The sequence below is a fragment of the Pelodiscus sinensis genome, chromosome 4 (genome assembly GCF_052426305.1).
Source record: "Pelodiscus sinensis isolate ZL-2025 chromosome 4, ASM5242630v1, whole genome shotgun sequence".
NCBI classification, from domain to species: domain Eukaryota; kingdom Metazoa; phylum Chordata; order Testudines; family Trionychidae; genus Pelodiscus; species Pelodiscus sinensis.
The window spans coordinates 66,051,203-66,075,031 of record NC_143055.1 but is presented as its reverse complement, the minus strand read 5'-3'; the positions used below and the strand labels follow the sequence as shown (position 1 = coordinate 66,075,031).

The following is a 23,829-nucleotide window of genomic DNA, read 5'->3' as shown; positions in this document are numbered from 1 at the left end:
CACTGAAAACAACGGAAGCAGGATTAGCCCTTAATAGACTGATGGGAGTAGCTAGAGATAAAGAGGTCACTGGCTAATTCTAGTCTGGTAAACTAGTACAGTTGCCAAAAATTGCATTGCTGTTTTTAATAACAAGAACATGACACAAGATTATGGACAAAACTGCAATGCTAAGTGTCTCTACAAAATGCTCTAGCCTAGGAAAATAGGGGATACATAACTTTTAAACATTCAGTAGTCTGTAAAACAGTGCACTGTAGACATTCAAATAAGAGTAGTTCTCTTAAAAGAAACATGCCCCATGTTTTCTGATGTCCTTGGCACATGAACAAGCTTATTTAAAAAAAATTATCTATATACAAAAGATAATTTTACTTATTTTTATCCTAAACAAATAGTATTTATTTATAATCTGTGACATTTCTTGCAATTACACAGAGTTCTTGAATTGAAGCTGAAGGATTTGGAAGAACAGAGGATAGTGGGTAAGTAGAATGTAATGCTCTTGCAAAAGCTTTGGCAGTTACTAAATGAGTTTTAGCCTATACTATGTGTCAGTAAGCTATTTTAAGCTAACCTCCAAATGCTAATTCAAACCTCGGATTCCTTGAAAATGCCTCTCAACCAATCAATATTTCTGCATGATTATTTCACCTTGAAAATGAATTAATAGATTTAAAATATACACGTTTTCTGACACTACTTGCATGCTTTTTGCAAAGCTGTATAATTGCTTTATAATCATACTTGTATCTATCCTATTTATAAAGAAAATGTAGCTGAGAAACAGAGGAAATAAATTATGTGGAAGACATTGTATATATCAGATGCTGCACTGAGATTTTTTTGGTTAACACTGGCTATTGCGCCAATAACAAGTGTTGTTTGTAGTATAGTGGAATGTGCAATATTGGAAAATCTCCATTTGCTAAATAAAATAAATCTACATCTAGGCCAGGTAATAGTCAATCTTTCTCACCAGCTTTAACAACTCTTTTCCCTTTCCTGCATGCACATATATCCCCTGCAAAAATTATATTTATTCATTTTTACATCTGTCTAGAAAATTTTTTTTGTCCTTATGATGTTACAACTGAATTGTACTAATAACAACCATGTTCTTCTTCGAGCAGTGTCCTGTGGATGCTCCACTGTAGGTGTTGGGCTTGTCCTGGCGCCACAGATTGGAGATCTTTTCCAGCTGTAGTCTGCCGGACGGTGCACGTGTGAAGCGCATCTTGTGCCTTTTGTGCCATTTGTGTGCACACGGTCCAGCTCCCGCCAGTTCCTCCTGACCATCCTCAGCCGCGGACAGAGTGAATAAATGTGTCATAAATGGACATAGTTTTCTTCATGGTGTTCTGAGACGCACTTAGATGCCTACTCTGTGCCTACCCACCGGATTCTGGACTATCTCTTACATCTTAAAGATCCTGGCCTTACCTGCTGTTCTATTAGAGTACGCATAGCAGCTATCACTGCTTTTTGTCATTCAGTGGACGTCTACTCAGTCTTTTCACATCCAATGACAAAGAGATTTATGAAGTGGATGGCTAATCTCTTTCCACACCATAAACAGCCTGCGGACCCCTGGGATTTAGAGCTGGTCCTGAACACTCTAACACAAAATCCCTTTGAGCCCTTAGCAACATCTGACCTACACACTCTCACAGTGAAGGTCATCTTCCTGCTTGTGATAACCTCTGCACGGAGAGTTGGGGAACTGTCTGCCCTATCAGCTTCACCACCCTATACAATATTCACCCCTCAGGGAGCTATTATGCCCTCAGCCTACGTTTCTCCCCAAAGTAAATTCAGAGTTTCACATAAATGAACCAATTGTCCTTCCCACATTCTACCCTAAACCTCATTCTTTGGCACAGCAAGCATGCCTCCATAGCTTAGATGTCAGGCGAGCATTGGCATTTTACATAGACAGAACTAGATCCTTTCTGAAGTCTCACAGGCTCCTACTGTCCATGGCTGAGCATCATAGGCATGCGCAGGACATGTCATTAGGGTGTGCACCCAAATAATTTTTTTTAAATGTACTTTGACCCCCATTAGCCACACCCCATACCCTGTTAATCACGCCCCCTGATCCCCATTGACCACACCTCTGGAGGGAATACTCTCCTGGCAAGATGGACACATAACCAGAAGTAAAAGGTGTCATGTGACCCCCCTCTAAGGACTTTTTCCACCATCCTCCTACCAATAGGGATTAGTTTGCCCCCCCTCCTCAATCTCCCCTCATGCAACTATCCTGCAGTTGCATTACCCCAATGTGTGTGACATTAACTCGGGGGTGGAGGGAGCAGAGAGGCTGGGGGAAGTGTTCCCTCTAAGAGTTTCCTCCCATGAGCAGAATGAATTTTGTGTTGTGCACCAGTACTGAGTTCATGTGGCTTGTTTGCATGTGCCACTGTGGCACCCAAGTTATTAATAAATATCTCATTAACCTCTACCTTTTCCCTCTGCTGCCATGTCTCCTGCCCTTGCTCCATCAGCTCCCCTGGTGCCTGCTGCCCCCCAACTCCTCACCCTCCTCTGCTGTCCTGACTCCTGCCCTTCTCACTGCCCTCAGCCCTCCTGCAACCTGCCCCCCTCCACCAGCCCTTCACTCCCCCTGTACCCACTCCTCCAGTAGCCCCACTCTGATCATGTGAGCTACACCACTTCATCCCCTCTCCTAACACCTCCCTCTACACACCTGCCCTGCCTCTCTTCTCTGGTGCTGGTCCCTCCCCTGCAAGTGTCTGCCCTTCTGCTTCACCCCAGAATCCTCTGGCACCTGCACCTTCCATTACCCCTGCATCCTCTTGGTGCCTCCCCCTTCCCTCACTTCCCTTGCCCCCTTTTCCCTCTTTTTCCCTGATGCCCACCCCCTAACCACCCTCTGCCCCCATTCCCCGCATGCCCCTGTGCCCTCACATATGCTGCTGGTGCATATGTATTCTCTTGGCAGTACCATGAGAGGAGTAGAACAGGAAGGAGGCAGAATTGAGACCTTTCAAAGTTTTGGCCTAAGCAAGGGGGTATGAGGGCATCATTTGAGCTCCCTGCCTCAGGTGCCAAAATGTTGTGGGCCGGCCCTGCTCTTGATCCAGCGCAGCCTCTGCCTGGGGCTGTAAAGCCCTCTCCATAAGGTACATACGGAGCCTAAACTCTCTGTCCTTTCTTGTTCTCGCAGACAGGATTTTTTAAATGGTTGCATTTATGTGGATTGTGCTCCTCTCCCAAGCATTTGACACAACAGCTGTGTCCATCTGAGGCTGGAATAGGATCCCTGCAGCCGCAGCACTTTTGAAAGCCCTGCGAGCCAGGCATATTTGAGCCATTGGTGATTGGGCTGGGGGGGAGGAAGGGGTTCGCAGTCGAGGTGCTGGTGCCCTGTTAATCTGAGGGCGTCAGCTTGTGAGCATTTTTTTTCTTCAGATTCAACTGAGAGAAAGCAGCAGCTGCAGCTGAAGCTGCTAGCACTGAGGGAACAAAGTGTTCCACAGTTTTTTTGGTTTTTTTTGTTTGCCTTTGAAGTAGTTAGAAAGTATCAGTGTGATCTAAGATTAATTGAGGTCAAAAGGTTGAAGGTTTTATCTATGAGGAGAAAATTGCCTGAAGCAGCAGGAGAACTCCCTCTAAGGCCAAGGGCAGTAGAAGAAGAACTGAGGGGAGAGGGTCGGGCCATGCTCAACTGTCAACTGCCACTAGCACAAGAGGCTCACTGCGCGCACACGCGCGGCCCCCTGCTAACTGCTATGAAAAAGTCTCTGATTTGCGGCTCCGGGGAAGACTTGTCACCTACAGTGGAGCACTCACGGGGACATCACCCGAAGAAGAATAAAAAGTCCATGCCCTTGGAAGGGGCAAAGTATTTTCTGTTGGCCTGTTTATTGATGGGGGAGGCTGCAGCTGGTGTTTGGAATTGTTTTAAATTATCTGCCTATAATGAATCAGCCGGGATCACCGCTTCCTCAGGTGTGGAGGACAACTGGACAGTTTGTGAAGTATTTGGTGGCTGAGGATCATCCTCATCCATGATTTGTCTCTCTTTGGTGTCCAAATTCTCTGTTGGAAGAGGGCTCTGAGGGAGAGAGGATATTGCAGATCTCTTAGAAGGTGTTGATGGCGCAGTAAAAACCATGTCTTGAGGATGACCACTGATGCCAAGAGTCCCAGTGTGATGGATAATAATGTACTTGATAAAATCAGTCTGGGAACCACAGGGGATGGTGAGAGTATGGTGGTCTGTGCCTCTCATAGGGTGCATATGATCTGGCAGGAGATGAATACTGGGAAGAGAACATACCCCTCCAATCATCCTCAAACTCACATTGATGAGAGAGCACTGGTTATCTGGGTGAGCAAGGAGACCCTCTTGATGATGGAGGGGATGGAGATGGTTGCCTCGAAGTGGTGCTGTGTGCTGATGTCGAGCATGGCACCAAAGGTAGCACCAGTATACCACGGTCATGTCTACGTGAAGAGGAGCAGTGCCGAACCGGGTCATCGGCTAGTGGTAGAGATGGCACCAGTTCTGGGCTAGGTGTGCATAGCAGAAGTCTGGTCCATTTGGACTGTGCCTTTTGTGGTGCTGGTGTTTTAGTTGGCTCCTGTGGTGCAGGTGGTGCTGAAGACTTGTCTGATTCTCAGGTTTTGGCTGGCATCGGTTCCGCTCTAAGCGGTGCCACAGTCTGAGTGTTGCAATTTTGGGAGCAGCCAGTGCTGGATGTGCATACTTTCCCTGGCCTTGGGTGGTGTTGTACTTCTTCAGACCTTCTGAGGAACAAACCTGGACAAAGGGTGGGCTGGAGCAGTATTACTTTTGGGGTTGTTTATTGGTACAGATTCTTAAGAGTAAAATGATACTCACACACATACATCACATTCATGCTACAAGTTTGGAGGCAGGCTTCAAGTACAGTGTAGATTACTTTTGATTTCACTGGTGGCTGGAGTGCTGGCCAGGCATCAGCTTCCTGAAGACTTGCCTATAATGTTCCTTGGGAAAGCCCTCTGGGTTGGTCCCAGGTTTCTGCTCTGATGTTACATTTTGTCCAAGAGAGAGAGAGATTTTTCTGACCGCTTCTCAGTTAATTTATCTGTTTGCAGGGTCTTTGTCTGCCTTCAAAGGTTACGGATCCTAAACTGCCTTTTTGGTTGGGTATTTTTCATTCATACCTCACACACATTCCACAGGTTACATATATATTCATATCATAAGCAATATGGTTTCTAAGCAAAATGGGGCCTCATGGCCTTGAATATAAGAAATTGCATTGTAATACAGACAGCATACCAAAGGCATGATAAAAAGCTTAACAAATTATAACTAAGAAAGCCAAGGTCAGGGAAGAAGGGAAAAGCAGAGGAATATGTCTGGTCAGCTAGATGCCAGTGAAGAGGAAGGAGGGAGGTCATGTCCAACTGGTTACAGTTGGTAGATTCGAATTCCTAGGCCCGGGGCACCAGCAGCATGGGTCTGCACCCCTTTCTGCCAGCTAAATCTGGGATCTAATCACTAGACCACCCCACTGCCAGGGAGACCTGGTCCCAAGTGGTGAAAAATGTGGGCACTGCCCTAGCCCTGCTGAGGGGTATTATTAAAGAGACAGCAATAGAACAAGCGAGTGTGAGCCCAGTCCTTGAAGTGAAATGGAGCCACTGTTGAAGTGGATGGCAGAGCAAAATGCCAACCAGCAGCATCCATAACAGCAGCTATTACAACAGGTGGCTTAGCAGCAGCAACATCTAAATGAGGAATTAGCAGCCCAACAACAACAGCTAATGCAACAAGTGATTCCCCTGCTACAACAAACAACAATAGCCGAGCTGCCTGCACCTGCACTGGCATGGGCATCTATCAAACTTGCCAAGATGGGGCCAGAGTATGATCTGTAGGTGTTTCTGGTAACATTTGAGTGGGTGACTGTAGTAGCCTGGTGGGCCTAAGTACAGTGGGCAGCCGTGCTGGCCCCATACCTGACTGGAGTAGCCCAGACTGCTTACAAGTGCCCTAGATCCCACTGCCACTCAGAACTATGCCCAAGTCAAAGCTGTGCTCCTTGACGCCCGAGACATCTCAGAGGAGACGTTCAGACAACGTTTCCGAGAGGAACAGTACTCACCAGGAACCTGACCCCACCTCAACAGCCAGAAGCTGCGCGACGGCTGCTGGAGATGGCTGAAGCCAGAGACAAAGACAGGAGCGCAAGTGACTGAGTAGATCCTGCTCAGTTTACCCTCTGGGGGGAGGGAGTGGGTTGTGCAGAATCACCCTTATAGTATGGCCACTGCCATCCAACTGATGGAGAACTATCTGGCAGCCAGGCCCCTGGGGATGACACCCTCTTCAAACCTTAAGAGCAATCAAAAGCACCACGACTGATAGACAAAACTATCCGGGGGCCCCAGGGCCAGGGGGAACCTTGGCATTCTCTGTCCTCCCCGGGCCCTAATGAGCTCATGGGTTCAGGGGTATCCACATATCCTAACTCCTGAGCTTGGGACCAGCCCTCCATCCCCCTCTTCAGGAGACCATGTGTCTACCAGACGTGAAGCCTGGGCCCCTACTGAACCGCAGATTCAGGGAAGCCTGCCCAGACCCATCTCCTCAGGCACCCAGAAGAGACGACCCTAATGCCACCCACAGTCAGGATTTGTGTAATATGGGGGGCTTTGGGCATTGGTCAAGGAACTGCCTGTACATGGAATGTAACTTTGGAAAGCTTTGGCCCCACACCCTCAAGATCCCACAAAGCTAACCATCCCACTGTGGATAAATGGGCCGAAAGCAATCAGGCTGATTGACTCTGGTTGCACTCAGACCCTGGTATGGCATGCTCTGGTACCTAACCTTTGCCCTCCTCAGGGCACCATTAGGCTGCAGTGTATCCAAGGGGATGTAAAGGCCTACACAAACATCCAAAAGTAGAGAGGTGCAAAGAGCCCTTTATGGCTGGCATGACCCCAACTCTTTCCTACCAAGAGATACTGGGCAGGGACTGGAGGTATTTTGCTGAGTTTCTGGCTGAACAGGTGCAATCCCCTTCTATGGAGCACTGACCCCAGCCTCTAGAGGCCGGTTGATTGGAAACAGCGACTCTTGCAGGTGTGTGGGAAGTTACGGATCTGGGGGAGAGGACCTTCCAATGCCCAGTGCTTGCCCAGATGGACCTTATGTCATGATTATGAGGGTTAGCCAGCAGCCTGGGGATTAAGGGGTTAACTACACCTAGCCAGGTGGAGTGGCCAATAGGAATGTAGGTAAGACTTTCAAACTGGGACAAAGGAATTTGGGTTTTTCCCTCTTTGTCTCTCTGAGCAAGTCCTCTGCAGATACAGGGAGGGACAAGCATGTCTCTCTTTCTTCAAGAAACAATTCTTCACTTTCTGTAAGTAGGGTAAAGTTTAGGTAGTTTTGCTAGGCTTTATTGTTTTAAGAATTGGGTATGGGATCTGATATCTGGCACTGCTTAAGAGATGTTTGGCTTTTCTTTTTAACTAAGTTCTAGCCCATGGTGTAATTCCTCCATGAGTATATTTTGTTACCTTTCCATCTGATCCTTATGCTTGCAACAGGAATATTGTTGTAATAATAAAAGTTCTTTCTTTTCTTTTTATTAACCCGAAATTGGTTAATTGTGTGCCCTGATTTTTATTCTAGGGGTGAGATTTCCCAAATGATCTTTCCCCTGATTTCTTTATTAACATTTGGGTGGTGGCAGCGGAATTTTTATTCCCAAAATCTAGGGTTTTAAGATTTTGGGGGAAGTTTTATACCAAAGCCTGGTAGATAAGGCTTTGGGGTACACTTGCTGGCCCCCACTTCTGCATTTATCATGCCAGAGTGGGGAAGGAACCATGACACCATATCCCCAGCTGGCTGGAGAAAGAGCCAGCCCCATTTCCCAAATCAGCCATCCTGAATCATCTCACAGACTTTGTGGGAGAGCAATGAGCTGATGACACCAGGAATTGAGCATATGACCAGGTGGCCATGGTGTATGGAGAAACCACGGACCCCCACCATGTGGTACAGTTCCCCCATTTTGAAATTCAGGGAGACTGCCTATATTGGGTAGAGAATGACACACAAACAGAAGAGGAATGCCACCAGCTTTTGGTGCTTTCACCCTAGTGTAGGGAGGTCATGTGGTTTGCCCATGCTATACCCATTGTGAGACACCCGGGGAGGGAAGACACAGACTTGGATCTTGGCCCACTTCTTTTGGCCTCGGGTCCACAGGGAGGTGGCAGACTTTTGTGTCTCCCATCCAGAGTGTCAGCTCACCTCCAGTAGAGAAAGCCCTGCTAATTTCCCTCCCACTTGTGAGTATACCCTTCAAACAGATTGGCATTGACATAGTTGAACCTCTGGAGGAGAATGCTGCTGGCTACCCGTTCATCCTTGTGGTAGTAGACTACACAACTCAGTATCCTGAGGCGGTACTGTTATGCTCCATGAATGCCAAGAAACTAGTGACCAAGCTCATGGACATCTTTGTCCGTGTTGGAGTCCCTCAGGAGATCTTAATGGACTGGGGACAAACTTTATGTCTCAGATGGTGCAGCAACTCTGCCAATTATTAAAGATCAGAACACTCCGAACATCCATCTACCACCTCCAAATGGATGGCCTAATACAGCTTTTCAACAGGACCCCGAAGGCTATGCTGCATAAGTTTGTACTGACTGATGTGAGCGTGACGGACTGGGCCGGGTCTGGGCACCACTGAGGGCGTCCACTCAGGGCGAATTGCTCAAAACATGGGCTACTTTCAGCCCCCGACTGGAGACCTTCCCAAACAGGTCACAAACAAGTCACATCTAACACTTCAGCTGCCAATCTGGCCAGCCAGAAGTCTCACGAGTAAAACCCCTCTGACACCCGAGCTATTCCTGTGCCCCAAGCAGCCCCTGGCTTAACACACAGGTGAGGGGTTATAAAACCCAATCTCACCTACCCCGAACGGATTCTTCTGGTCCCAAGAAACCAGCCAATCAATTTGCACTCTGGATCTTACCCACAAGATCACGCTGAGCCAATCCTTTAGAATCTAAAATCTAAAGGTTTATTACTAAAAGAGGGTATGTCTACACTACCCTCCTAGTTCGAACTAGGAGGGTAATGTAGGCATACCGCACTTGCAAATGAAGCCCAGGATTTGAATTTCCCGGGCTTCATATGCATAAGCGGGAAGCCGCCATTTTTAAATCCCCGCTGCTTCGAACCCCGTGTAGCGCGGCTACACGGGGCTCGAACTAGGTAGTTCGGACTAGGGTTCCTATTCTGAACTACCGGTACACCTCGTTTTTTGTAACTTTCGAATTTTTAGTATTCAATGCTTAATATTGAATGCTTATATTACAACTGGTTTTAAATACAAAATATTATTGAAAACAATAACCAACAACTATGTGCAACCGTAATGCCTATTTTGCATCAAATTTTAGGGTGATCCCTAATATCTATCAATTTGGTTAAAGAACTAACTATAATAACTAACATCAGGTGAAGCATTGTATGCTCTATACAGTCATTGGAAAGAATATGTAATACATTGAAACATTGGATTACATTTTTATGCGTAATTCCAAATTACAGAAATGAAGAATTTAATTTTGACAAGAATTTAAATTTGACAGATTCCCTATGAAAGTTGTTCAGTTAAGTAGTGGAGCCATTGCAGATTCATCCCAGCTAGTGCATCAAATTTCAGGGTGATCCCTGATATCTATCAATTTGCCTCTCACTAAGGCATTGTTCAATATCAAGGATTGTGAAAGGTACAAAATTATTATCATTAGTTGATATAAGACGTTCAATGTATTCTGATCTCCAACCCAGTGCATCTTTTAGTAAGCAATAGGATATTTTGAATAGTTGTAAAAGAATCAGGATTTGTTCTGTCCAAAAGATGCAGTTCTGGACCCAGAATCCTGAAGTGACATGCTGGGAAGCACGCTTAGTGAAGATACAACATTCAGGGATGTTAGCAGCAAACTTCAGTTAAGTGAGCAAATACAAAACAGAAATAACTGAAAAACAATGAGTAGAAATATTTAACAATTACAATTTACCCAAATCTGAATGGATTTCTATGGGGACAAGAAAAGGCACCTCTCTGACCTTCTACCAGATGTACCTGTTAATACTCATCTAATGGCTTTATACTGTTGCAAGAGGAATGTAGGATAAAACGGAGTGTCACACAGTGAACTTGGTACTGAATTGTGACTTGTTCTTCTGGAGTGAGATAAAAATCTAGAGGATTCAGAGATTCTTAAGGGTGGGCTAGCATTTTTTTTCTCTCTGCTGGGAAAAAGGAATAAAACTGATTTTCATCTTCATGAGAGAAGATTAGATAGACAAAGAGAGCGGTATGTTGGTGACATCTCTAGTACCTACTCATCTGCTGAAGATAGAAGCCAACATATATCCAACTGCATATGTAGGTGCACAGATGGCCAGAGAATCCCATGTTTTCAGACCTTATTCACATTGTGGGTTTGAAGATATCCAGGACAAAAAGTGTGGGCAATTCCGATACAGTACTGTATAATCATAGGACTGGAAGGGACCTCAAGAGGTCATCTAGTTCAGTCCCCAGCACTCATGATAGGACTAAGTATTACAATTCTGACAGGTTTTTTAAAAAATCTGCAATTATGGAGATTTCATCACCTCCATAGGCAATTTAAGGCAGTTCTCAATCACCCTGACAATTAGGGAGTTTTTCTTAATGTCCAACCTAAGCCTCCCTTGCTGCAATTTAAGCCTATTGCTTCTTGTCCTATCCTCAGAGGTTAAGAACAATTCTTCTCCCTCCCCCTTGTAACAACCTTATAAGTACATGAAAACTCTCACTGTATCCCCTCTGTTTTCTCTTTTCCAGACTCAACAAGCCATTGTTTTCAATCTTTCTTTATATGTCATGTTTTTTAGACTTTAAATTATTTTTGTTGCTCTTCTGTAGACTTCCTCAATTTGTCCACATCCTTCCCAAAATGTGGTGCACAGAATTAGACAAAAAACTCCATTTTAGGCCTAATCAGCATGGAGTAGAGGGGAAGAATTATTGCTCATGTCTTACAATACTCCTGCTAATACATCCCAGAATTATGTTCACTTTTTTAAAAAAGTGTTACACTGTTGACATATTTAGTTTCTGTTCACTATAAGGACGTTAAAATGCGATTATCTGGCTAATCGTATAGGCAATATAATTTGTTCGCCCATACAATTAGTCAGTAAGTGCTGTTGTGCAGAGCCACAGCAGGGGTAGCTCCAGGAGCCGACTCCAACTGGGAATGAGCAGTCCTGGCTCATGCTAGCTCCGGAGCCACCAGTGCTGTGGCTCTGCATTTTAAATGTAGTAAGATCTGCTCTTACATTTAAAATTCAGAGGCACAGTGATCAGCGCTACCTAGGACTGCTTGGTCCTGGCTCACACTGAGTCCAGAAGCCTGTTCATGGAGGATGACCGTCGCAAACAGGTACTGGTGTTGGACCAGTCCCGGTTTATGGCGAACAGAGACTGCTGTGGTACCAACCCCTGTTCTGATAGAGACAGCAAGGGTGGGGCAAGCAGCACAGCACTGAGTCCAGAAGCCCTAGAGGGCTCTTGTACATTTCAAAAGCAGACACGCCCACAGTGGGAATGGCACAAGCAGGGACTGAAGCAGTCCCGGCTCACATCATTTCCCTGATGTGTCTCTGCCTCCCCGTCACCTGCCCTCTGCGGAGACGGTGCTGGCGGTTCTTCCCAGCACCCGTTCTTCCACACATACTGCCTTTCTCTGATAAAGGCAGCAAGGGGAGAGACAGAGCGACTAGTTGAGTCTCTACTCGACTATCCAATAAGCATTTGCTAACATCCCTAGTTTACTATGACTTCTCACTTCTCCCATCCACATGGTATGTAACCCTCTCAAAGAAATCTATCAGGTTGGTTGGACTTTCAAAGATAGTTATAAGTTATGCTGAATGGTAGCTCTGTAAATTCCATCAACAACTTGACAAGGTTTTGACCTGGAAGGCTCTACATCACCAGAAATTCTGTTTTTCATTTTTTTTGCATCATGTATCTTGTAGGAATTGTGACACAGGAACCTCCTCTTGCTATCTGGCAGAGGGCACAGATGGTCACAGAGTTTTATAGAGCTACCCTTGATGTACCTTGCATAATTTTCTAAAGTGAGGCATGTAAGGCTTCCACCAGTCTTGTGGGAGGGACGACTGGACCTGGGGCTCGACTTATTACTTGGTATAACTAATAAAGACCTAGGTCAAGGAGCCAGTAACCCACTGGTCATTCTAATCATTGTGAAATATTTAAGGAGCTGGGCCCATATTAAACATTATGCTCTTAACGAGGGTAACCAGATGACATGTCTTAGATAGGTTTCTTTCAGGCATGGGCTAGGGCAGTGGTTCCCAACCTTTTTATACCATGGACAGGCAAACTCATTCACAAACTTTTGGTGGACTGGTAACAGTTTACCTGAATGTTGGATATTCATTATGCAAATAATGAATATTCAAATATGCAAATAAAATGTTACCAGTCTGCCAAAACTTTGTGAACAGGTTTGCTAGTCTGAGGTATAAAAAGCCCCAACACCCAGAGCCCCACAGTGCCAGCTCTAACCCCCAAAACCGTCAGCCTTCAGTACTCCCCAGAACCAGCTGCAGATCCTATGGTCCCCTGCACCAATCCCCCCTTGCCAGCCTTCCACCCTCAATGCCCCCCAGTGCCAGCCCCTCATGCCAAAAGCCTCAGTGCCAGTCCCCTGCCCCTTAGAGCCCCCCCACCACACTCCCCAGTGCCTGCCTTGTTTCCAGAGCCCCACTGCACCCCACCTGCCCCAGAGCCCCCTCCCCGTGCCAGCTCCCAATCACCAATATTAGCCCCGTTCCCAATGCCCTACGGTGCCAGCCCTGCAGCCCGGGTGGCTGAAGCCCGCTGGGCTCGTGAATACTTATTTCTTGTAAGGTCATTGCGTACGGCACGTCTCGCAATACCGCCTGTTTGCACAATGAGCCACCGACCGACTGCGAAACATATAAGCAGGGAGAACAGCGGGGGCCAGGGGCGGCCTTCGGCCGATTCCCCGGCATGGAGCCCCGCGCCTGACGGCACCCCGTACCCAGGAAAGTGACGCATGCGCCGTGTGCCGGGAGCACGACGCTTGCCCGGGGCGGGGGAGGCCACGCATGCGTTGTGCTCCCGGAGCACGGCGCATGCGTTGTGCTCCCGGGCGCACAGCGAATGCGTCGTGACGTCCAGGACGCACGCGTTGTGCCTCCAGCTCGCGACGCATGCGCCGTGCCGCCCGGGGCCCCGCGCATGTGAAGCCCCGCCCCCGGAATCGGGCCCCGCGCTCAGTAGAGCCGGCCCTGGGGGAGGGGTCCTGGTTATGAATGAGCACAGTGGATTGTTCTGAGACATCTGGGGTGCAAATAGATCTTTCACCCAAGAGGCGAGCTGACAATGTGACTGGTTTTATGAAAGGAGGATCACAGCCACGCCTGGCCGAGCGCGTTGGGAGGACTGTAGGTGAGCGGGCTTTTCAAGATGTGCAAGTATCTCCCTAAACCGTTCTAGGGTCTGTAATGCATCTTCTGATTGTATTTCCTATGTAACCAGTGGTTGCCAATACTTTTACTTCCTATCACTGGAATCTCCGTTCTTTGTTAAGAACGTTTACTGATTTGCTCTGTAAATGGAGTGTGTCATGGGGAGTTGTGATCTGAGGTGAAACTGGTAAGCCACAGTGTGTGGCTAATTTAAAGTTGCCATATTGACTGCTGCCAGTATCTCTTTTAGAACAGAGGCTGGACAATACTGGGAGACACTTGGAGCCTGGGATGAGTCTATTACTAACTTGGAGAGAGGAATAACAGTGCTTGCTTAGTTAGGCTTAGAGGAGAGTGCTTGTGTTGCCAGTGGAGTTGAGCACAGACAAGGCATTTTCCAGGGCAGGTGGTATTGAGGTATCAAAACCTGAGAAGTACATACACTTGAATGTTTTGCCTCTGCCTTGGAATATCTTCTTGCTTCTGAAGTTGGAAAGTAAAAGGACTGTTGCTTTTGTCCCCACCTACGGTGTGTTTTTGGGCCTGTCTTGGTTTGATATTCATATGAGTTTCCTGTGGGGAATATGTTAGGACTGGAGGTTGTCATTAAATTATGCACCAGTGATGAAAGCAAGCCTGAGTGCTTCATTCAGAATGAAATTATAAAAACATAAGAACTGCCATACTGGGTCAGACTAAAGATCCATCTAGCCCACTATCCTGTCTGCTGCTATTATGAATTATGCTTGTTTTGTTGACAGCTGACAATGCATTCAGTGGATTTTCAGATTGTTGTTCTCTTTTCCTCCTCTCTCTAATGATTTTACTGATCAAACAATTTGCTTCAGATGTCCAGCTTTTGGGTTTTTCCCAATGTAGTGGTTTGGAGGAAAGTATTCTTAACACAGTGTAAATTTGGAATTGTGTAGAATAATTGGCTCCCACATATTTGAAGATGCAGATATTCTAGGTTTCCAGATTTTTGGGTCTGATAATATTGTGCTGTTCTTTGCTGTTGTCCCCTGAAAAATCAGGATGATTGTCCCTAATAGTTGCAGCTAACTTAGGGTGGTGTTGGAGTACTGGATTCTGATGCAGATGGAAGGAAGCATTTTTTACTTTCTCTTTATCCATCTTTTTTAACAATGCTTCCTACTCCTGTGGTTTTGTGGGGAGAATATGGAACAGAGAGGTGTACATCATGGCTCAGAGGGTAACAGTCAAAGTAGAGAATAGCACATAGATGGAACTATCTCTTTAAATCTGCTTGATTCCAAAGGGGTTAAGAGTGAGGGAAAAGAAACAAATACTGCATAATCCTATAAAGATATGGTGTGCTTTGAGCTCCTGATCAGTCCTGGTAAATCTAGAGATCCCTGTTGTAAACTGAAACAAAAGACAGAACTATGTAGTACTTTAAAGACTAACAAGATGGTTTATTATGTGATTAGCTTTCGTGGGCTAGACCCACTTTCTCAGATCAATACGTGGAAGAAAATCGGCACGACCGTATATACCAAAGTGATACACTCAAAAAAATGAATGCATGTGAAATTGACAAATCAAATTTTAGAACAGAATGGGGATGAAGGGGGAAGGTTAGTGTCTGTGAGGTAATGACATAGGGGTAATAATAGGGGAAGTTTCAGTGAGGTAATGACATTAGAGGGGATAATTGGGGAAGCTATCTTTCTAATGGGTCTGGCCCAGGAAAGCTCATCACCTAATAAACCATCTTGTTAGTCTTTAAAGTGCTACGTAGTTCTGTCTTTTGTTTCACCTAGACCAGACTAACACGGCTGCATCTCTATCACTGTTGCAAACTGTGGATGCTTTAGAAGTCTTCAAAACAGATTTATTTTTCTGCGATAAATTGTTAGGCAATCTGTATATAGGAATTGTGACCATTACTGCATGGTATATTTGTGCCATTCTAGACCACTCTCAACAAAACTGAAACTCAGATATTGAAATTGATATTGCCTAATTTATCTAGCCACATAAATCTAAACATTTGGTATAATCTAAAGCTGAAAAAAGAAAATCTGTTTTGGAAAATAAATAAGAAGCATTAAACATTCTAACAGTTGTTTTTCACAGTTCAGTGCTTTTAATACAGTTTGAATGATTAATCAGCTTTAATTTTAAAATATTGACTTCTGACTCTAATGATTTTATTGATTTCTATGTCCTGATTGAAAATTTCTTAAATTGATCATATTCTCATTAAAATTTTTTACATGGAATATTCACGAATTTACAGCTTATTATTATATGGAATTATTTCACTGAGCTCAGAACTGATCTCTGTGTAGCTTGGTTTAGTTTGGGTAAATTTTAGCGCAGAACCCATATTGTCCTTACATGTGTTTAGAGGCTGAGAAATAGTCTTACATAATTTGTTGGAAATTTAAAACAATTGTATCATGGCTTGGATGAATTATATTTCTCACTGGTTTGATGAAGATGATTGGTATGAAGAACACAAAAGAGTAAGAAATCTTTAAAATTACCAATTTTTATTGTACTGCCTTACATTTTTCTTTATTGCACTGCTGTTTCTCTGTGTTGCATATACTATTAGTATTATTTGCACTGCAGTACTGTGAATGGATCAGTAAATATTTTATTCAGATTGTCTTAAACTTAGGATAAGTATATAGTGTCCTGTTTTGAAGATTTCAGTATAATATGATTAACTAGCAGAACAGCATTTTTCATTCTTGGAGCTTCAGTCACTATATAGCTGCATTTTTATTTTTTGGTTGCATACTTCAATATGTGGTAATTTTTCAAATATTAAATATTACATTTTAGTCTTTTAGAAGGAATAAATATAGTAGCTATGGGTTCTAGTGGACTAACTATAGTAAAGAATAGACTAGATTGTGGAAAATCGGAATAAGACAATATTTAATAAATAGAGCACAGAACTTTACTCGGGGTCTTCTCCATGTTGCATGGTGGACATCTGTATAGGATTTTATGGAGCAAGTGACATTATTTCAAAATAAGAAGAATGTTGCTATGGCAACCTTTGCAAGAGTATTGGAAAAAATAAATCTGTTTGCTTAGAATATGCTCCAGGCAAGCTTGATCAATTACCGTTTTTCATAGGTTTAAGGCAGGAAAATAATGAAAGGCATATTTCTTTCAATATGTTATGCTGTCTTTTACTGTAATTGCTTGGTGTCTCTTTCATATTTTTCTTTTAAAGGTATATTTCTCAGCCATTAGTTCATCTTGCACCAGGAATTGTTGGCTTCCCTTTTTTTCAGTAGTTCCTTATTAATTAACTATATGTGTGATTTGTTAAGTGTGGATTATGTACTCACTGCTGCTATGTAGAGCTGGAAGATTTTAATCTTTGTTCTCATTTTTATCTACTGTATCTTTTCCAACACACAGTTGCTTTTGATACAGCCTCATACTCTAGCAGCCACACATGAGGTAAGAAGGCATGACATAAATGGTAGACATACCTCAGACAAATAATGATGCACTGTAGGGATGTAAGTGACTAGTTCAACTACCCGATATGTAGTCAAGTAGTGACTCAATGAATTGCTCCCTGTGCCCTGCTATCTCTTCTCTATCAGAGAGAGGCAGTGGGGTGGAGTAGGCTCCGATGCTGGGGGAGCTGGCTTAAAAGCTGGTTCTTCCCAGCACCATCTGGGAGAGCTGCAGAGGAAGAGGTGTAGCTGGGACCGGGCGTGAGCCAGGAATCAGCTGTTCTGGCTCATGCCCGGTCCCCCCAGCTGCACCTCTGCTTTTTAAATGTATTATGAGCATGATGGCTCTTAATGCATTTAAAAGGCAGAGCTGCAGCAGGGTTAGCGCCTGTCATGTTATTGGATTTTATAATGAGCAGACAGAACGAGTGGGGTGTGTGTGTGTTTTGCCCCAAAGTCTATACAAACGGGGCCATGTGGGGTGTCAAATGAAAGCTTATGTTCTACTGATTCTATGTATGCTACTCATATACTTGTGTGATGTGTGTATGTGGAGTTATAAATATGGAATCTGTGCTTGTACTGTGAATGTTCTCTGTCTGAGACAGAGCAATGGCCTGGACTGCCTGCTATAAGGAAGGAATGGCCAATGAATGACTATGCTAACTAGCATGGCTTCGTGGACAATGGCTCTCAGAGAGGCCAATACATACCTGAGGAATGCGTCTGGAAACATGAAGACCAGCCAATACCACATGGCTGCTGGCATGTGAAATGTGCCATCATGTGACCAGCTCCAGCTTGGGAGACACCAGGAATGAATATAAAATGCCACGAGGCTGTCTCCATCTTGTCTTTAACCATGCTGCTGATCCCAGATGCAGCCTCGCTGGGACAGAGAGCTGGGAAGCATTGATGACCCATTCTGACATAGGATATACACCAGAGATTTCTAATATTGCAGTTTGTAACATTTGTGCTAAGAGCCTGCATCAAGAACTTGGTGATTGGTGAATGTAATGTATTCTCCTTAACAACCTTACTCTCAATCTTTTCTTTCTTTTATTAATAAACCTTTCGATTTTAGATTCTAAAGGATTGGCCCAGTGTGATACTGTGGGTAAGATCTAAACTATAAATTGATAGGGGATCTGTGACTGGTTCTTTGGGACCGGGAAGCTAGAGGGCAGGACTAGGACTATAAGAGCTGCAAGGTCAGTCAGAGCTGGGCAGCTGACCCAAGCAGATGCCTGGTCCCGGCTCCTGCAGCGAAGGGCTCAGCCGTGGTACCCCCGACCGGAAGACTGGATTGGGCTGCCAGGACCCCTGCCAACGCTGGAGCTCTGTCCTGGGCTGTGGAGACCCTGGCCACTACTTGAACCCTCCAGGACCCTTGCTAGGCACAGATGACTGGTTCAGTGCACCTGGATCCCTGCCTGAGCCGGAGCCCATGGACACCCTGCCAGCCCCTTCGTTGCCCGCGGACCCCACGGAGCAGTGTCAGAGTGTGGTAGGCCCTTGGGGGGATTGGGAAGCGGCCCAAGGTTAGTCGATCTCGGAGCGGCTGAGGAGATGGAGGTCAGGTGGGCAGCGCATTATGACCTGGACTCCCGCTGACCCTCGACCTAGTCGGCATGTAACGGCCTGGATCCTCGCCGACCTAGTGTCTGCAAGGCCGCCACTATCAGGGCCCTGGGCCGGGACACAGTGGAGTGGGTGGGCCTGCGTCCCCTCCTGCCACCCCTACCTTTGGGTGGCAGCTTCCCCCTGTGGGGCCAAACCCCCTCTGCTTGTCGGCTTTCCAAGATGAAGAGACCTGACCCTTGCTTGGCTGGAACCTGGCCGGAGCTTTAAACTACTGAACCCCCATTGCCTAGCACCCTGACCCAGGGCTGCACCTTAGACGGTGACCTTTGAACTATTTGTGTTCCTCCATTGCCTCGTGCCTTGACCCTGGGCTGAGCCGTAGGAGCTGTCGCTAGGGCAATGGCCAGGCTGAAACATGCCTTAAAGACTGGTGGGCACTCTGGGGAGTCAGCGATGCCTTCCTCCCCTGCTGACCATGACCCTTTACAGCCTATGAGGGATGTAGGTGACTAGTTGACTATCCGATAAGCAAATGCTTATCGGAGAGTCGATTTGACTAGCTGCTCCCCCAGCCTCACTGCCTCTATCAGAGAGAGGCAGCAAGTGGTGGAAAACAGTAAAACCAGGGTTTCCCCCAGCACTGTCTGGGGGGGGGGGGGGGGAGAGGGCAGGGGAAACAGAGGCACAGCAGGAAATGGTGCGAATGGGTACTGCTTCAGTCCCCACTCCTGCTGGTTTCCACTGCCAGCGCTTCTGCTTTTGAAATGTACAAGAGCCCTCCAGGACTCTCGTACATTTCAAAAGCAGAAGTGCTGCAGGGAGCATGGGGTGAGCAGGGATTCAAGCAGTCCTGCTGGCCTGGTACTCTCTGTGGCTACCCTCTGCTGCCTCTCTGAGAGGCAGCAAGGTGGGGACAGGAGCCAGTGCAGGGGGGAGCTGGCTTAAAAGCTTTAAAGAGCTGTCTCTGGGGTGCTGTCTGCTCCTCCCCTCCTCCCCCTGTTGCCCCTATCAGAGGCAGCAGTGGGGGGAAGGGGGGAATAGGGGACACTGCTGTGAAGCAGCCTCTTGTCTGCAAGGGTCCCAGTGGGGAGCTGGGCCCCCTTGTGGACAGGGGCTGTTGCTGCCAAGCAACCCCTTTTCGCAGCAGCCATTGCTGGCCACGGACGTGGACTCAGTGTGAGTCAGGACCAAGCAGTCCCGGCTTGTGCTGATCACTGCCCCTCTGTATTTTAAATGTAGTAAGAGCCCAGTGGCTCTTACTACATTTAAAATGCAGAGCTGCAGTGTGGGAGGTTCTGAAGCCAGCACAAGCCAGGACTGCACAGTCCTGGCTCAATTCGACTCCTCAGGAGCTACCCCTGCTGTGGCTCTGCAGAGGTGCTTATCGACTAATCGTATATTCGATACAAAGTGTATCGATTATACTATTAGCCAAATCATCGCATTTTAACATTCTTACTACCTATTTCTGTCTCTTGTCCTCCACGGTTGCTGTGATAACTATAGCAATAGTTAATCTGGAAAACTAATTAATTGGAAGTATTTAATATCTTTCAGCTGTCACTTTAATTGCATTTAACATTGAAATCTATTAATTCTAGTATCACATGACCAGCCAGCTCTTAAAAGATGTTGGTTTGAAACCTGCACTACATATTGTCTCAGTCTGAGATAACTACTTGTATAATTCAGCGTCTTGCTAAGTGCTGTTAAGAATATTAGCATTCTGGAGCACTGGTATTAGCATTTGCATGTTCATCTTAATGCAGTTCTAGAAGAAAGAATTTGAAGAAGGAAAAGAATAAAATCTTGTAATCTAGGGATGAAAAAATCTAATAGATAGCACTGGTAGAGTTGCCTATAGCTAAGGTCATCAAACACTTTTTGTTATTAGACCCTTTTTTAGAAGCTCATAAGTTTGCCAAACATTAATCGTTTAGGCAGAAATTTTCCGTGTTGGTATCTTCTTTTTATGTTTCAGCCATTTCTGAGAAGCTTAGGAAAAAATACATTCTCTGCCTATGTTATAAAATTCTTATAACCATTTATTTCGGAAGCTCTACTAACTCTTCTCTGCTTTGCAGCGAAGACTCAACATTTTGGTAGCTAAGTCTGGTGGAAAAAATATGTGATCGTGTAATCAAAGACCATACCATGAGCATATGTGTAAAAATGCTGAATTAAAGTTGCATGGGCATCTTTAGTTCTGGCATTTCCTAATGCTTGGGGCATTAATTCTGACTGAAAAAATAAAAATATCTACGTGATTTTGTAAAAGACTTCAAGGTAGGGGTAGAGGAGTAGAAGACGTTCTAAGCTGGAGTGCTATCTTTATAAGATAGCATTATGTTCTTGTGGTTTATTTTGTATGTGTCTCTTTAATTCTTCCTGTGCTAATGATTCCCAGGATGTCACAAGGGGTTTTGCATTTTTCCAAAATGGAACTTCTGAGTTCCTGGGCTCACCCTTTGAAATCAATAGAGATACCACAGAAGCCAATGTTATTGGGACGCGACATATAGACAGGTTCTCATCCCCATTGTGAAGTACAGGTTGGACCTACCAAAACCGGGACTCCCTCATCCGACAAGATCTGGGAGTCCTGGCTGAGATCCTCATTGACAGGAGGGCTGGTATCTCGGAACCCAGCGGGGCTGGAACCAGCGCCAGAGCCCCAGTAGTGCAGCAGGGGCTGTGGCATCCCAGGTAGCAGGGCTGGGGACGTGGCAGTTGTGGCAGCGGGGTTGGAGCCACAGACGAAGAAATCACGACATCCCTGATAGTAGGGCCAGGGACAGACGTGCGGGCCAGAGCAGTCCGGACTGCTGGGGCTCAACTTCCAACTCAAATGTATCTTTAAATCAGAAGTACGCAACCTTTCCAATAATGCAAAGTCAGCATGCTAGGAGCTTGAGGATCAGGCATAGGTTTTCATACTTCGATCCATTGTACATACACACAATTACATATTTATGCAGTAATTGACAAAATATGGGTAGATGTCTGCAAACTATCAATGAAAAATGGGACTGGACATACCTGTTTCTTGAAGTTTGTTTTTATCTTTGAAGCAACCACCAGCTCTTTAAATCTTACAGGCATTTATAGAAATATAGTAAATTCTCATGATTGACGTTGTATTGAAACACTGTAACTCAATGTATTCTCGAATTTCTTAGCGTGCGTGCGCGCGCGCGCGTGTGTGTGTGTGTGTGTGTGTAAAACCCACACCTAGTGTGGTTACTGAGCAATCAAAGTGGTACCTAGACCACAGCAACAGTTAAGACCAAGAGACCTCTACAGGATGTGCTGGCAGCCAGCTGGCTTTTAGCTCAGAGAGTAGAAGCTCCTGTACTCAGCTCCAGAGGTCCTAGGTTCAAATCCGCCTGGTGGTGATTGCGCACGTGCATTTATGAGAGTCTACTTAAGATGGGTCTGTAAACATGTTTGAACACCTCTTTGTTCCTTTGAAAAAGCTTTGAATTTTGAAGCTTCTTGCACCAATTGACATAGAAATGGCAGGCACTCACACTTTGATTTTGAGATTTTGTTGGCAAGCTGGCAATTAGGATTTATCATTCCATGGAAGCTGCCTTTGTAAAAGCATATAGCTAGCTGTAAGCAAAGTTTTTGATCATCCAGAAGACTATTGTTTAAACTGAAATTCCTAATTCTGCTATCTTGCACAATGAAATCTCGACTTTTTTCTTTTGCTCATTTTCATTGGTTCCTGCTTCTTCAAAGGTATGTGAAAATTATGGGCAGTTTGGGAACTTGGATCATGCATGGGAAACTTAGTAAATTTTTCCTGTCTATCTTCAGTGAATGATCACACTAGATAAGCACATTAGCTGAATAGTTCTAATAAAATGGCCAGCAATAAAGTAGATGAACTATACTTAACATTTTAACTGTCATCATTAGTTTACAGAATTGAAATCTAATTGAGAAATATGAGGCATTAAACACTTATTTTAGAGCAGCACTGGCACCAAATCTGTGCAATTATTATTGTCACTGTCATTATAAATGAAAAATGTATTAGTGGGCCAGAAAAGCTTTGCAAGGCTTTGGGCTGTTTTTCAAGGCAGTGGGTATATAGGTTCATTAAGTCTGCATTGGATCAATTGATATTCAGAAGGCCATTTTTGTTACCACTAGAGCTAGAAATTTGAAGCTCCATATCCAGAACTGGACATTCATGAGACTTGTTTGCCACCAGAAAAATAACAGAGCTTTTGCCCCTTTTGATTGGTATGTACCTAATGAGAGAGTTATCATTAATGTTTTCTGTAAAGGGGAAATATAAAATATTTTTAAAAAGCCATCATTTAAAGTACCTGATTTTGCCATCTCTTGCTAGATTTCTAACTTTCTCTACTTAGTTGAGGTTACCAAGGAGTTGTTAACTAATAAACATGACATAACTGTTTTCTGTCAATATTCTCAATTAGAGTCCACATTCGTTTATGATAGGAAGGGACTAAAGTAAGGGAGAGCAGCTGGTGAGCCCAGTTTGCTCTATTTTGCTAAAAACTGCACACTTCTTTCTGTATGATGTGTTTAAGTAAAGCTTCCCACTATTCCCCTGGTGAGAACTCCTTCTGATTCCATCTATTTTAACAGCTGGCATAGATGGTGGATTTGCCTTTTAGCCATGGGCAAAGGACATTGGTGATTGATTCATATTAATGTTACATCTGTCATGTTACTGGATTTTAAGGCGAGCAGCCAGATCACTGCTTCACCCATGGGAGGGGGGTATTTGCCCCAAAGTGTATACAAAGGGGGCCATGTGAGGTGTCACATGAAAGCTTCAGTTCTACTGATGCTATTCATGTAATCATCATATATATAGTAGCCCAATGTCTGTGACTCTGTAACACTGAAATACTGGCTGTTCCCTCTGGGCGGCGCTGTTGCCTCCCTGGCTGTTCCCTCTGGGCGGTGCTGTTGCCTGAGTCACATTCTTTGCCTCCCGCTGTGGCACTTGGCTGACTTCTGCGCCGCTCAGCCGGGCTGCCGTGGGGGAGCAAGTGGCGCAAGTGGCCGTTTGGGCACTGCGGTCCCCATGCAGCACTCATGAGCTTTCGAGGGCACAACCCACTTCTTCAGATGACCACGGCGGGAGGGGAAGGGGACAGGGCAGTGATGTACATGGCCAGGGGGCGGGGCCTGGCTGTGTACATCACCACCCCGCCCTCCTTT

At 45.3% G+C, this 23,829-nt stretch overlaps 1 protein-coding gene across 2 annotated transcripts in view; it reads left to right on the top strand.

The window, feature by feature from the left end:
- Window positions 1–13,336: 13,336 nt before the first annotated feature.
- The window catches only part of WDR17 (WD repeat domain 17), a 105,006-nt gene continuing 94,513 nt past the window's right edge, over window positions 13,337–23,829 (top strand). For both annotated transcript variants that reach the window (XR_016349417.1, XM_089777908.1), the window contains exon 1: window positions 13,337–13,562. The gene's annotated coding sequence lies outside the window, so the exon portion shown is untranslated. The remainder of the gene's footprint in view (window positions 13,563–23,829) is intronic.